This window comes from Elephantulus edwardii, unplaced genomic scaffold, assembly GCF_000299155.1.
Source record: "Elephantulus edwardii isolate Elephantulus edwardi_28Jun2011 unplaced genomic scaffold, EleEdw1.0 scaffold00022, whole genome shotgun sequence".
NCBI classification, from domain to species: domain Eukaryota; kingdom Metazoa; phylum Chordata; class Mammalia; order Macroscelidea; family Macroscelididae; genus Elephantulus; species Elephantulus edwardii.
In genome coordinates, this window is record NW_006399772.1 from 8889409 (window position 1) to 8904313 (window position 14905).

Here is a 14905-nt window from a genome sequence, read left to right on the forward strand (position 1 = left end):
AATCTTTGTCTTCCTGATGTTGAACTTCAATCTATATTGAAGACTACTGTCTTTGATCTTCTGCAGCAAGCCTTCAGATCCACCTTAGTTTCAGCAAGCAGGGTTGTGTCATCTTCATAACACATGTTGTTGATGACTCTTCCTTCAATCCTGAAGCCACATTCCTCTTAATAAAGTCCAGTCTCCCGAATGAGCTGTTCTATATATTGCTCCTTCCCAAATCAGTCTGATGGCTGAGGTTATACCCACCCTTCCTCTGAGGGCAAAGCCACATGGCAGATATAGGTCAAGGAAGAAAAGTAGTATTTGAGCCTAAATTGTTGTTGTTGTTATGTGCCATTGAGTCGAGTCATTTGCGACTCATAGCGACACTATGTACAACAGCCCTAAACCCTGCTCTATCCTGTGCCAATCGCATTGCCTCTGATACAGCCATCCTGATTACCCCAGTCACTGAATCAATCCACCTCATAGAGGGTCTTCCCCTCCTGCGCTGTCCCTCAACCTTACCAAGTATGATGTCCCTCTCCAAGGACCTGTCTCTCCTTACAACATGTCCAAAGTATGTCAGACGAAGCCCCAGAATCATTGCCTCCAAGGAGTAGCCTGGTTTAACCCTCTCTAGGATGAATCTGTTTGTTTTCTTGGCAGTCCATGGTACATTCAATACTCTTCTCCAGCACCACAGCTCAAAGGCGCCAATTCTCCTTCTATCCTCCCTAGTCATTGTCCAACTCTCTGATGCATAACAAGTGATTGCAAAAACCATGGTCTGTGTCAGGCGCACCTTAGTCTCCAGAGAGACACCGTTGCTCTTGAGTACTTTAGAGAGGTCCCTAACAGCAGACTTTCCCATTGCAATATGTTTTTTGATTTCCTGGCTACTGGTGCCAAGAGTGTTGACCGTGGAACTGAGCAAACTGAAGCTGTGAACAATCTCAATCTCTTCGCCATCCATCCTGATGCTACCGATTGGTCCAATGGTGAGAATCTTTGTCTTCTTGACATTGAGCCTCAATCCATATTGAAGGCTGCAGTCCTTGACCCTCTGCAGTAAGTGCATGAGGTCCTCCTCAGTCTCAGTGAGCAGGGTTGTGTCATCTGCATAACGCAGATTGTTGATAGATCGTCCACCAATCCTAACGCCACGCTTCTCCTCATAGAGCCCAGCCTCTCGGATAATCTGCTCTGCATACAGGTTGAAAAGGTACGGAGATAGGATACGTCCCTGGAGCCTAAATTAGAGAACCAGAATTGAGTTAAAGCTCAATTACAGACCTCAGCTTTTCCCAAGTGCTTCTGATTTTAAGCTCTAATACAGTCTGTAAACAAATGACTTCATAAAGAAATACATAGTGAAGTTTTATAATGAGAAATATGACTAAAGTAGTGAGAATAAACATAGTATATGGCCTGTAAAAACAAATGTCTGCACTTTTCCCCAGTTATGTTTGAAGTTGTGAGATACTTAACCCAGTATTTTATCAGCATTTCTACTCAGCTTAATAAGTACTGAAGTTTTAAAATAAAGAACAAAGATAGACACTGCTCTCTTCTAAAAAGATCTTTGAATGACAAGAATGAGGATAGTCTAAGGGGGAAAGTGCAGGTGTGGGTGGTCAAGGAAAGTATTCCTGAAGAGAGGTATCTAAACAGAGATCTGTTAGGGGAATTGGAATCAGCCGTGGGAAAGTACAGAGGAAAAATGCTCCAGCCTAAGATACAGTATATACAAAGGCCCAGGGCCCAGAAGGATTCTTTATTTTTGAAGAGATGCAGGGCCTAGTGGCTAGAGGGAATGGAAGATGATTGCCAGTTGAGATCAAGTAATTAACAGGAAATACAAGGAAAATGGAGTTTAAACAACACCATGGGGATGTAATCATGAAAATTGAGAGTGGGGAAATCACTGGAAAAAATGACTCAGTTTAAAACAAATTTATCATTAGGAAAATAGAAGACTAAAAAGAGTTAAGATGCTGTGTCAGGGATGTGGAGAAATCGGCCTTTCATGCATCAGTGGTTAGATGAGAAAACGGCGCTTATTGGCAGTGATAGCAATCGTGGGGTATGCAATAACATATACTCACCAACATCCTCACACATTATTATACTCAGAAAGGCTTCCCCCAATCCAAATGGTGTAGAAACTAACAACAAAGATCTAAATTTCTTTGTTTCAGAAGGTGTTACCCAGGCATAAAGCAGAAAGGCCTTCTCAAAGGTGATGTTAGTAGACAGCACACTTTCCCCCCTGCCTTCCCTCCATCTTTTTCCTCCTTCACTTCTAAGCCAATAGATAAAGCCTGAAGCTGGATATAGAAAGGAGAGTTGAGAAAGAAATGAGAGAGTTAAAGGGACTGCAGAAATTGAGCTTCCTGCCTTTTTCCACACACCAGCCAACTCACAAATGTGGTGCATCTATTGGGGAACAAAGGGACGAACCCCTTTTAAGTGTGGGAATCTGAAAACGGAGAAGACCTGTGCCTTGCTTGCTGGATGAATTCCAGGGAGAAAGCAAACCTCATCAATTTTTGTGTAGCAGCCAACCCTCCAAATCTAACCCTCTGCCTTCAAGTCTATACCTACACACAGCAGCCCTGAAGGACAATAGCATGGCTCCACAAAATTTCCAGGGGTGCAACTGCGTATGGAAACAGACTAACCCATCTTTCTCATGTAGAGGGGCTTCTGGCTTTGAACCACAACCTCTTGGTTAGTAACTAAATGCCTCACCCACAGAGTCACCAGATCTCCTTGTAGAAATGGCAGCCTGACTTAATGGAACCAGAGGCTACTCTGAGTTTCCTGTATTTGTGAACATTTGTAGATGTAGATGGACATGTGAAAACACCCAAGGTCGTCTTGAGCAAAACGCAAACAATTTCTGGGAGAAGTCAAGCTTATGGGGCCTTGGGACGAGCTCAAGAGAACACCACATCAGGAGAACGTCACCCAGGGCTGCAGAACACTTGAAAGGATATCTTGGTGACCAGGCAGGACGTGCCATGTGTGAAGCAGCAGGCTAGTAGAGCACCAAGAAGAAAGTAGTCTCTTTATATCTCTGATGCCTACAATAGAGTCTGGTACATTGCAAGTACCCGATAGATATTTGCTAAATGAATGAATGAATGTATCCAATTAGTTTGGCAGGACTTGTTTTTAGTCAACTCATGTTGGCTTCCCCCTTCTTTTCTATGCACAACCAACACCCAAAATGATAATTCATCCTAGAATGTGGCAGGGGACCAACATTGTGCTTCCCTATTACAGAAGCTGGAAATCAGACTATCTGTCCAGGTCTTCCCTCCCCAGCTATCTTCGACAGTGTTTGCAAAACCGCCTGGCTCTCTCACTGTCATTTCTCCTAATCTTGGCTTCAGTTTCTTCTTCAGGAAACTGTTCTGCTTTCCCTCTCTGGCTGGAGGAAGATTTTTCTTGGAAGAGAAGATGGAAGCACACCTGGGCCTCCCCTGAGAGTGTAGCATCCTGCCTCTTTCTTAGCAGATTCTTTATTTTATAATGCTACCTTTTCTCAGCCAAAATACCTACCCACGTCATCCATCCTTTCCTGCTGTGCTCCAGTAGCCAATTTCTCAAGAAGAGCAATAGGTTTTGGAAAATACTAAGCTTCAAGATATGTGTAAACTGATTCCCCAAACTCCCCATCAACTCTCTCTCATACTTATTGGTCAACTTTTCTGCCTACTTTGGACAAGATATATCTTGGAACATGGGAGGTATCAGCCCATTTTCTTTTCCGCATTATCTTTCTACTCTGGAGATGTTAAGTGACATTCATAAGAACACACAGCTGGTAGTCTGTGGAGTTAGAATAAACTGCCAAATCTGTATTCATTATTCCACACCACCCACCTCTCCAAAGGGATACCACCACTTCCAGCTACATCTATAAATAGAAATTCATGAAGGCATCCTCTCTGTAGAAAGCCAACAAGCAAAGAGATGCACACATTTACAAACCGATCATTTCATGGAAGCACCTTCAAACACATGCAGATTCACGCACAAATACATTGGAGGTCTGGGCTGTTTTTAAGATGTTGTCTCTTTCTCCCTGACCATCTGTATAAGGAGCAGATGCAAGTTGAGAGTGGTCGAGTCTGACTTCTGCCCACTTCATAAAGGGGAACTTTCCTCACTAATAAGATCCATTGTACCATACCACAGTTACATGGTCAGATATGCCATCCCACATGCTTTTGCGCCCATTTCTACAAATCATTGAGTCTGATGTTTGTTGCAACTTGGCTCATAGCCGTTATTCGCAGTTGTCGGATTTATTAAAGAAATAGACTGAAGGGGGGGGTAGAGGCAAAGAATATCACACAAGACAAGTCCAAGTTTAGCTCAACAGTCCAAAGCCAGATTGTTGTTGTTGTTAGGTGCTGTCGAGTCGAGCATGACTCATAGTTATGAACAAAAGAACGGAACCCTGTTCTATCCTGCACCATCCTCACATTTCCTGACACACAAGATCCCATTTTGTAGTCACTGTATCAATCCACCTGGTTGAGGGTCTTCCTCTCTGTCACTGACCCTCCATCCTTCTCAACATCATGTCCTCCTTCAAGGAACAGCTGCTTCTAGCAAGATTCCCAAAGTATGTGAGGCAAAGCCTTATCATTCTTGCCTCCAAAAACATTCCAGCTGCACCATCTCCAAGACACATCTGTTAGTTCTCCTGACCGTCCATGGGATGTTCAGTGCTCTTCCCCAACTCCACAGATCAAAGGCATCAATTATTTTTCTGTCATCCTTATTCATTGTCCACATCTTGGATACTTAGCTAGTAATTGGAAAGACCATGGCCTGAATCAGACACACCTTAGTCCTCAAACTGACATCACTATTCCTCAAAAATTTGGAAAGTTCCCTAACTGCAGATTTTCCCAGTGCAATGTGTCTCCTTATTTCCTGACTGCTCATACCAGGATGTTAATTGTGGATCCAAACAAGATGAAGCTGTTGACAGTTTCAATCGCCTCTCCATCCATCATGACATTGCCTATTGGTCCAGTGGTAAGAATATTTGTTTTGTTGATGTTGAGATGCAATCCATACTGAAGGCTGCATTCTTTTCTCTTCTGCAACAAGTGCTTCAAATCCGCCTCACTTTCAGCAAGTAAGGTTGTGTCATCTGCATAACTGGTTATTGATGAGTCTTCTTCCAATTTTGACGCCACACTCCTCTTCATAATGTCCAGCTTCTTGGCTAATTTGCTCAACAACTAGACTGAACAGGTATGGAGGAAAAATATAACCCTGATGCACTCCATTCCCAATTCCAAACCATGCAGTGTCTCCTGCTCTGTTGACACAACAGCCTCCTGATCCAGGTATAGGTTCTGCATGGGTACAATCAAGTGCTCTGGGATTCCCATTTTTCTCAGTGTCAGCCACAACTTGTCATGATCCACAGAGTCAAATGCTACTTGAGGTCCTACTTGAGGGTGAGCCTTTAGCTTGATGCAGTTGGATCCTGGAGGGTGGTTTTTTATTTACTTGAAAGCTGGGAGTAAACTTGGAGTTTCTGAATGTGTTAGCAAACAAGTGTAAGCTGATTAATTGTCTCTGATTTTATTTACAGCAGCTGTGGTTGGGAAGCTGCTCTCAACTGTATCTGATCTCATTTACAATCAAGCCAGATTGTTGTTGTTGTTTGTTGTTAGGTGCTGTTGAGTCATAGGCTACTTATAGTGACCCTATGAACAAAAGACCTGAACACTAAGGTTTCTGGAGACAAGCTATTTCGGAAGTGGATGCCACTCCTGCTTCCAAGCTTGTTTTAACAACATTGTCCACCATGGGTAACCATTATCACATTTGACACATCAGTATCACAGTATTTCCGCATCACAGCAACCACAAGTTATCTCTGTACAGCAAATGGACCTACCAGTGCTATACCACTTAGAAGAATGTTTGACCAAAAACAATTAAAACCCAGCCCTGAGGGCCACAGGCCTGAGGGCCCTGATGCATTTTTTTAAGTAGGAGGCAGAATGAAACAAACTCTCACCCAATAGTGAGTAAACATTCCACCCTAATCCTCACCAGAACCAGAAAACAAGCCAGATTAACAAGGCACAATTCCTCAATTAGTGATAGTTCAAGTTTAGTTCAGCAACATAAATGCATGAAGCCTCTGATTCCCTTAATTGTCCAGCAGACTTTATCTCAGAGAAGTTATAAGTCAGCCTTTCATTCAATCATCTAACAAGCAAAACCTTTATCAGGGGCCTTTATCTCAGAGCAATTACAAATCAGCTTTTCCTTCGGTTATCCAGAAAGGAAAACTTTTTTCTGTGGCCTTTATCTCCAAGGTTCCTCTTGTTACACCTTTCCACAGTCTCTTCACCCTCTCTCTACCACCATCATGTTCTTTTCTCACAGTCTGGAAAGAACTGTCTTCTATTAGTTTCCACAGCTGTTGATTATTTGCATGATCATGTAACCACAGTTAAAGTAGCTGGAAACCATGCCGCCAACAGGGGCTAACACAATGGCTAGAAAAACCAATTTCCAAGAGTTCTGACACTTCACTATCATTTTCCTGTATCAGTATATGCTGTCAGTTGCCATCCAATTGACTGTGTGATTCATAGGTACACTATAAACAACAGATCTGAACCTTGCCTTATCCTGTACCATCCTTGTGACTTTTCAATGTTCAAGCTTATAGTGATATTCACTGTGTCAATCCATCTCACTCTTTCATTGACCCTCTACCTTCCCCAGCATAATGTCTTTCTCCAGGAATTGAGTTCTCCTGAAAATATGCCCAAAGTGAGTGAGACAAAGTTTCATTGTTCTTGCCTCTGGATCAGACCTTCTCAAAGTATAGGGACTTAAGGAGAGACACCCCATACACTAAGCCCTGGGGAGTGCTTTGACTACAGCTGTTATGGATTGAATTATGTATCTCCCATAAGATATGTTGAATCCTCACAGTGACTGTGCCATTACTTGTATATAACATTGTTCTTTGTGCTGTAGAAGGGTGGATTCTCATTTCTCCTAAGTCATGTCTTATGAGAAGGGAGAAGAAGAGAGAGTTACCTGGATTGAGACACTTTATAAAGGTGCATCTAATAGCCAAGGAGTATCACAACATCTTCAAGGATACCAGTATCTGGAAGAGACCAGCAAGGATCACAAAGAGCATGGCTGACACTAAATTTGAGATTCTTGCCTCGAGAACAGAGAGATAAACAATTTTTTTAAGCCACCAGCTTTTAGTATTTTGTTACACCGTTCCCAGGAAACCAGGACAACTCTGATCACAAGCAAATCAGCTAATGACCATCCACTCCTACTCTGGAGGCCCTCCCTCAGGACTCTGTCCAGGCATGGCGTTTTATCTACTAAGCAGGTCACTATCCTCTACAGCCAGGTTGCTGTGACAGAACATCTATATTTACACATCATCTGTGGGAAGGTGGCAGCAGCAGCTTGAAATGTTTAACTGACAAATTCTAAGTGATGGTCTATGAACTAGTCACAGAGGAGGTGTTATCTGCATGCGGAAGTGCTTCCTTCCAAGCAACATACACGTATTAGCCATTTACTACTGCTGTGAAGGTTCTTTTTTACTAGTTTTGATTTGTTTTGTTAGGGTGATACTGTCAGTTCTGACTCACATTGCCCCCTAAGTACAACAGGACAAGATGCAGCCTAAGTACAGCAGGACAAGTGGTTCTGTGCCATCCTCAAAATCACTGTGTTTGAGCCTCACTGCTGCTTATAAGGTTTTCACTGTTGGTTTTTACAGAAGTGAACCATTAATTGTTTCTTTCTAGTCTGTGTTATTCTGGAAACTCCACTGAAACCTGTTTATGAGTCTCATTTTTGGTGTTTGAAACAGCAATAGAGTAATGTCTAGAGTTACAGCAACACATAAGCCACCATAGTACAAAACCTAAACAGGCAAGTAGTAGTTCATTTATTAATATTGTCCACATTTTTTACAGCAGGAAAAAGATAGTGGGACTGATACTCCGGAGGCGTGGATACATGGATGAGAATTCCAGGGGCCACTGCTTGCCAGCTGTGTGAATTTGGGTTACCTTAGTTTAAGCTGTTTCCTTATCAAGAAAATGCAAAGCCTGAATAGAACTCAGCTAGATTTTTAAAATACTTTTAAAGTCTGAAATTTGATGGTTCTACACAATTTTTATACCTTTTGGTTGTAAGGAAAAAAAAATACTTGTGAGTATAATCAACTAGATATCTAGAAGGGTCCTAAAACTCTAAAGAGAGGTGAGTCTCTTAGCATTGCACCCAGTAATGAGACACTCTCTTATAGACTGTTGTTTGTTGTTAAGTGCCGTGGAGTCGCAAGCGACTTATTGCGACCCTATGAAGGAGAGTCCTCAATGCTTGTGTGTCTCTCATCCTCTCTCCAGGTTCATAGGGTTTCCGGAGGCAAGCTATTATGGAAGTGGATGCCACTCCTCCTTCCAAGCTTGTGTTAATTGGGGAGCTCCACCCCACTCTCTGTCTGCATTTGGTAACCAACCATTAACGCATTTGACACATCAGTGTCTCTTAGCGTTGCACTCAGTAATGAGACACTCACTCTCTTGTAGAGTAGAAGCCTTTATTTCTTGGCCAAGGGTTGTCATCTCCCTACAAAGATGAGAGAACAACAACCCCTTACCAATTAGCTAGACATTTTATATTGTTTCAAAGCAAGTGTTATCAGCTGTGGCAGCTCCCCGCACTAACCTGCCATACCTGTTTATCAGTGTGGTATTAGTAGCGGTTGTTCTTAGTTCTAACCTGTCACACCTGTCCATCAGCACATGCAAGTGGTGTTACAGAAGCCAAAGCAAGAACAGGAGGAAATGAAATTAAAAATTTTTAGTCTCATCTTTGTACAGAAGACAACAACCATTGGCCAAGAAATAAAGGCTTCCACTCTATTGGAGAAGGACGTCATGCTTGGGAGGGTGGAGGGCAGGCACAGGAGGGGAAGGCCCTCTGGGAGGTGGATTGATTCGGTGACTGGGGCAATAGGGATGAGTGTGTCGGAGACAATGAGATTGGCACAGGACAGAGCAGAGTTTAGAGCTGTTGTACATAGGGTCGCTAGGAGTCGCAAGCGACTCGACGGCACATAACAACAACAACAACAACTCTGTAAGAGAATGAGTGTTTCATTACTGGTGCAACATTTAGGACTTCGAAGATGAAGGATTTTCTTGTTTTTAATATGATAGCTACTTTCAGGAGCCCTGGAGGCATAGTGGGCTATGTGTTAGGCTGCTAATTGAAAGATTGGTAGTTCAAACCCACCATCTGCTCTGATGAAAATAAAGTTGAAGCAGCCTGCTTTTCTGCAAGTTCTATTCGCCTTATAAGACCTCTATGAGTTGGAATTGATCTGATGGCAGTGAATTTGTTTATTTGAAGGACTTTATGGAAGACCTACAGGAGAACAGAGAGCTGTTTAAAGCTCAGCTGCTTACATTGGAATTGAATTGTATTTATCCGTCAAACACACAAATACTCACACGCACATACACACCAACAGAGAATCTTAACTTAATGAATAATATATTCCTGAAAAGATGCATAGTAAGTTAAAATTTTGCAAATAGAAATATTTTTATTGCAGTAAGAAAGTATACTTATTTTAAGAAAGTATACTTACTTGACAATGACTAGGGAGGATAGAAGGAGAATTGATGCCTTTGAGCTGTGGTGCTGGGAAAAAGTGTAGAATGTACCATGGACTGCTAAGAAAACAAACAGGCTCATCCTGGAGAGGGTTAAACCGGGAGGCTCCTTGTAGGCAAGGATTCTGAGGCTTTGTCTGACATACTTTGGACATGTTGCAAGAAGGGACTGGTCCTTGGAGAGGGACATCATGCTTGGGAGGGTGGAGGGACAGCACAGGGGGGAAGACCCTCGATGAGGTGGATTGATTCAATGACTGGAGTAATCAGGGTGGGTGTGTCGGAGACAGTGCGATTGGCATAGGACAGAGCAGGGTTTAGGGCTGTTGTATATAGGGTCGCTATGACAGCACATAGCAACAACAACATATTTCTTTTCTAAAGGCTAAGCAAAACCAAACTGAATAAAACAAATACACCTCCAACTTTCTGTGTTGCAAGATTCTTTGTTTTGATATTTTAGGTGCCGTCAAGTCAGTCTTAACACTTAGCAACCCAATGTACGACAAAACTAAAAGCTACGTGGTGCTCCCAATTGCTGATCTATTGCAGTCACAGTGTTAGTCTTTCTTGTTGAGGGTTTTCCTCTTTTGTGCTAACCCTTTAGCCCTAAATAGGGAAATCTGGTGGCCTATTGACAAGAAACTGTGCAGAAATCTCAAAAGCAGTCAGTTCGAGGACACCAGCTGCTCCACGGGAGAAAAACGGGCAATCTCCTCCCGTCTGATTAAGTGCCTCTGAAAACCTGCCCGAGGGTCAGCCATGATTGGTTCCGACTCAAGGTATAGCACCACAACTACTTTATCAAGCATAATGTCCTTCTGCAGGGACTGACCCATCCTGTTGACGTCCAAAGAATGTGTAATGAGACAGAGTCTCACCATCTTTACTCCTAAGGCTACGCTTCTTCCAAAACAGTTTTCTCTGTTCTTTGGCAGTCCATGGAAGATTCCATCCTCTTCACCAATACCACATTACAGACGCATCAAGTCTTCACTCTTCTTTATTAATTCATTGTTCAGTTTTCTCATGTAACCAAGTTACAACAGAAAATATCTTTGCTTGGGTTAGACACACATTAGTCCTTAAAGAGACATCTTTGCTATTCAACACTGAGAGTATTATGCTGAGTGAACGATCTCAGTTACAAAAGGACAAGTACTGCATAGAGCCACTGTTGTAAAACACACTGGCATCAGGGTTGAAGGGAGACTGAGAAACAGGGGATAAATAATGTATACTTCATTGAAACAGATGAGGGAGAGAACTGTTTAAAAGAGATATGTGATTAGGTATTATTGTCCTGACAGGAATCCAGAATGAAGGCTGCATATTGGAGTGGACTTGGGGAGAAGGATTGTATAACAATGAAAGAATTTTTCTTTTACTTTTCAAAGAGAAGAGCAAACTGAGATGGGGGAGAGGGATGGGCAGTGAGAAAAGTGCAACAATGAATGAGTGGAAATTCAAAGTCTCTGTAAACTTTCACTAAAATTAATAATAAAAGGTCTCTTGCAGCAAAATTTCCACATGCAATATGTCATTTGATTTTTTGGACTGTAGTTTCTGTGGGTTTTGATTCCAGTATGGGTTGTGAATCCAGTAAAATGTAATCCTTGGCAACTTCAATCTTCTCTTTTCTTAAAATGAGGTTGCTTATTGGTCCTGTTGTGAATATTTTTTTTATTTTTGCTGAACCATAATCTGTAGGGAAAGGTATAGTCTTTGATCTTCATTTGTAAGTTCTTCAAGTCCTCTTTGTTGGTTACTCTGAAAATGAAGAACATTTTTCCTTTTGAAGTCAGGTTTAAAGAGACTCAACCATAAAACACTATAGTGAAATAATAAAAATGATTATCATTGGTTGGTTGTGTTTACTGTTCTTTTAAAGCTATGCATCATATATACTATAGCTCTGTGCTTTCACCACTTAACCAGACTCAGCAAGACTCCTGATTTAGGGGCACTTTTATTAAATCTATTTACACCTATGGTTTCAAAAGCACAACAAAAAAATGTCCTTGATAGTAATCCCCTTGTATACAATGAATATGTTTTTCAATTGGAAATAAACACTTTGAGCTTTAAAAGCAGTTATCAACTTGTTACACTTCCTAAAACAGGAAATTACAATTGGCCTTCAAAACAGCCAATACTGCAGTCTCAAAGCAAAATGACAACTTACCGTAATTGCAGGTTTCTGGTGCACCTGGTGGGGTAAACGCTGAACGTGCTCGGCTGCTAACCAGAAGGTTGGAGGCTTTCGTCCACCCCAGGGCTCTTCAAAACAAAGGCCTCAGCATTCACTGCTAAAGAATTAGGCAATGAGAACACTATAAAGCACAATTCTGTGGCGATATATGCATTTTTGCAAGGAGAAAACAGACTTGACAACAACTGTTCTTCCTTCCTTACAGGACAGTAAGATAAAATACTTGGAACTGACTCATAGCTGACCTTCCAGAAATTCAGAGGCCGTATACATCACACAGGAGGAGATTGCCCATCTTTTTCCCACAGAGAAATTGGTGGGTTTGAAGCACCTGCCTTTGGGTTCATAGCTCAACTCCTTACCACTAGACTACCAGAGCTCCCTTGTATTGCAATGGGGAAATCTGCTGTCAGAGACCTCTCCAAAATACTGAGGAGCGATGATGTCAGCTTGAAGACTAAGGTGTGCCTAGTTCAGGCTATGGTCTTTTTAGTCACTTGCTGTGCATCTGAGAGCTGGAAAATGAATAAAGGTAACAGATTAAGAATTGATGCCTTTGAGTTGTGGTGTTGGAGAAGAGTACGGATAATCCATGGAATGGCAAAAGGACAAACAGATATGTCTTGGATAAGGTGCAGTCAGAGTACTTCTTGGAGACAAGGATTATGATGAGGCTGCATCGTAGGTACTTTGGGGATGTGGTTAAGAGGGGTTATTCCTGGAAAGTGACATCGTGCTTAACATGATGAAAGGTCAATGAAAGACCATCAATGAGATGGATTGACACTGTGACTGCAGCAATGGGCTTGAGTGTGTCAGAGATGATGAGGACGACACAGGATAGAACAGGGTTCAGATGTATTGTTCATAGGGCTGCTATGAGTCATACTAGATTTGACAGCATCTAGAAACAACTCTAAGGTGTCCTGGTGGCACACTGGGAGCTCTGGTGGTGAAGTCTGTGAAGGGTTGCTCAGTAAATGCCAAGGCTGCACCTCTCTGGCTGTTTGGATCCACTGGCAACTCTGATGGAGAAAGATGCATAGTCTCCTCTTGTGTGGTTTACAGATTGGAAACTGACTGAAGCTGTGAGTTGGCTCTAGCCTGATGGCAATGAGTGTGAGTTTAACTTGATGGCACAGTAATGAAGCACTCAGCTACTAACTGAAAAGTTGATGGTTCCTTGGAGCAAAGACCTGGCAATCTGCTCCTGTAAAGCTTACCACCCAGGAAACCAGAAAGAGCAGTTTTCCTGTTACACAGGAGTCACTCTGGGTCCTTATCTTGCGCCATCCTCATGATCTCTGCCACCCTCAAGTCCAATGTTATAGTCCTGTGTCAATCTATCTCCTCAAGGGTCTTGTCTTTCATGGACTTTCTACCTTTCCCAGAATGATGCCTTTTCCCGGGGTCTGACTCCTTCCAGCAAAAAGTGAAAACCTTAAAAGACTCCAGAGAGGATAGAGAGATTTCTCAAATTGAAAATGAAAAACAACATTCAGATTAACAGCAGACTACTTATGAGGAGGAAAAGATGCCAAAAGATATATAGAAAATACCTTAAGGAACAAAGAGAAAAGGTAGTATGTAGACATATAGTCAGCTAAATTCTTATTTACAAGTGAGGATTTAAAAAGGATATCTCCAGACACACAAAGACTAAAAATACCTGGTGCCCACAGACTCTGGCTGAAAGAACTGCTTATGGATGCGAATAGAAAGACTGTATCCAAAAGAAAGAACTGAGATGCAAGAATGAAAGAGCCAGGGAAATCTGCACATTACCATTTCCCCCCACCAAGCCCACTCCTGTGGGGCTGATTTATGGTGATCCCCAGAACCAAGCCCACTGCTGTGGAGCTGTGCCACAGTGATCCCCCAAAACTAAGGCCACTGCCATGGGGCTGATTAACAATGATCCCCAAAACCAAGGCCACTGCCGTGGAGCTGATTCATGGTGATCCCTAACCAAGGCCACTGCCGTGGGGCTGATTTACAATGATCCACAAACCAAACCCACTGCTGTGGAGCTGATTCACAGTGATCCCCAAATCCAAGGCCACTGCCATGGAGCTGATTCACAGTGATCCCCAAACCGAGCCCACTGCTGTGGAGCTGTTTTACAGTGATCCCCAAAACCAAGGCCACTGCCGTGGAGCTGATTCATGGAGATTCTTCATTGCATTTCAGAGGCTTTAAATCTTCCTGACCGGTGAACTCAAACCTCTAACTTTTAGGTTAGGGGCTTTGGTGGCCTAGTGGTGGGATAATGCTCTAGAACCTCAAAGGTGTGTTGTTTGAATCCACCAGCTGGTCTGTGGGAGAACAGGAAATATCCCAGGTGATTTAAGGCCTCTGAAAACCCACTGGAGGGTCGGTTATGAGTTGGTTCAACTTGATGGCACACAACTACCACTACCACCATCACCACACTCAGGCTAGCAGCCCAGCACATTGTGCACTATGCTTTTTGAGAATCATCTTAGGAAGAGCAAATCAGTATGTGATGCTTTAAAAAAAAAGTCTTTTTTGTATGTGCTTCAAAGAAAGACTTAAAGTCTAAATAACCCAGAATGTGTGAGAGAAGTTATAAAAGAAACTTAAGAACTAGCTAAAGTCTTTGTTTTAGAAGGCAGAAGATAGAAATAATAATCACCTTCAAGTTTTGGGGGTTAAAATATAAAAGGGGTTTTAAAAAAATTTATTTTATTGAAAGTTTACAGAGACTTTGGAAAAAAAAATTCACAGTACAATCCTGGGTTCCAGAGTTTGCCAGTGGATACCAAAAAAGATAAAGATCCTATATTTCATGCTGCACCAAATGGTTCTTTAAAAAAAAATTAAAGGCACCCTTTCCATCAAGGTTTTCTCCAAATGGAGTCCAATATGTATCTTAAATAAAAACACATTTAAATGTTGTTGTTATTGTTGTTATGTGCCGTCGAGTCGCCTGCGACTCATAGCGGCCCTATGTACAACAGCCCTAAAC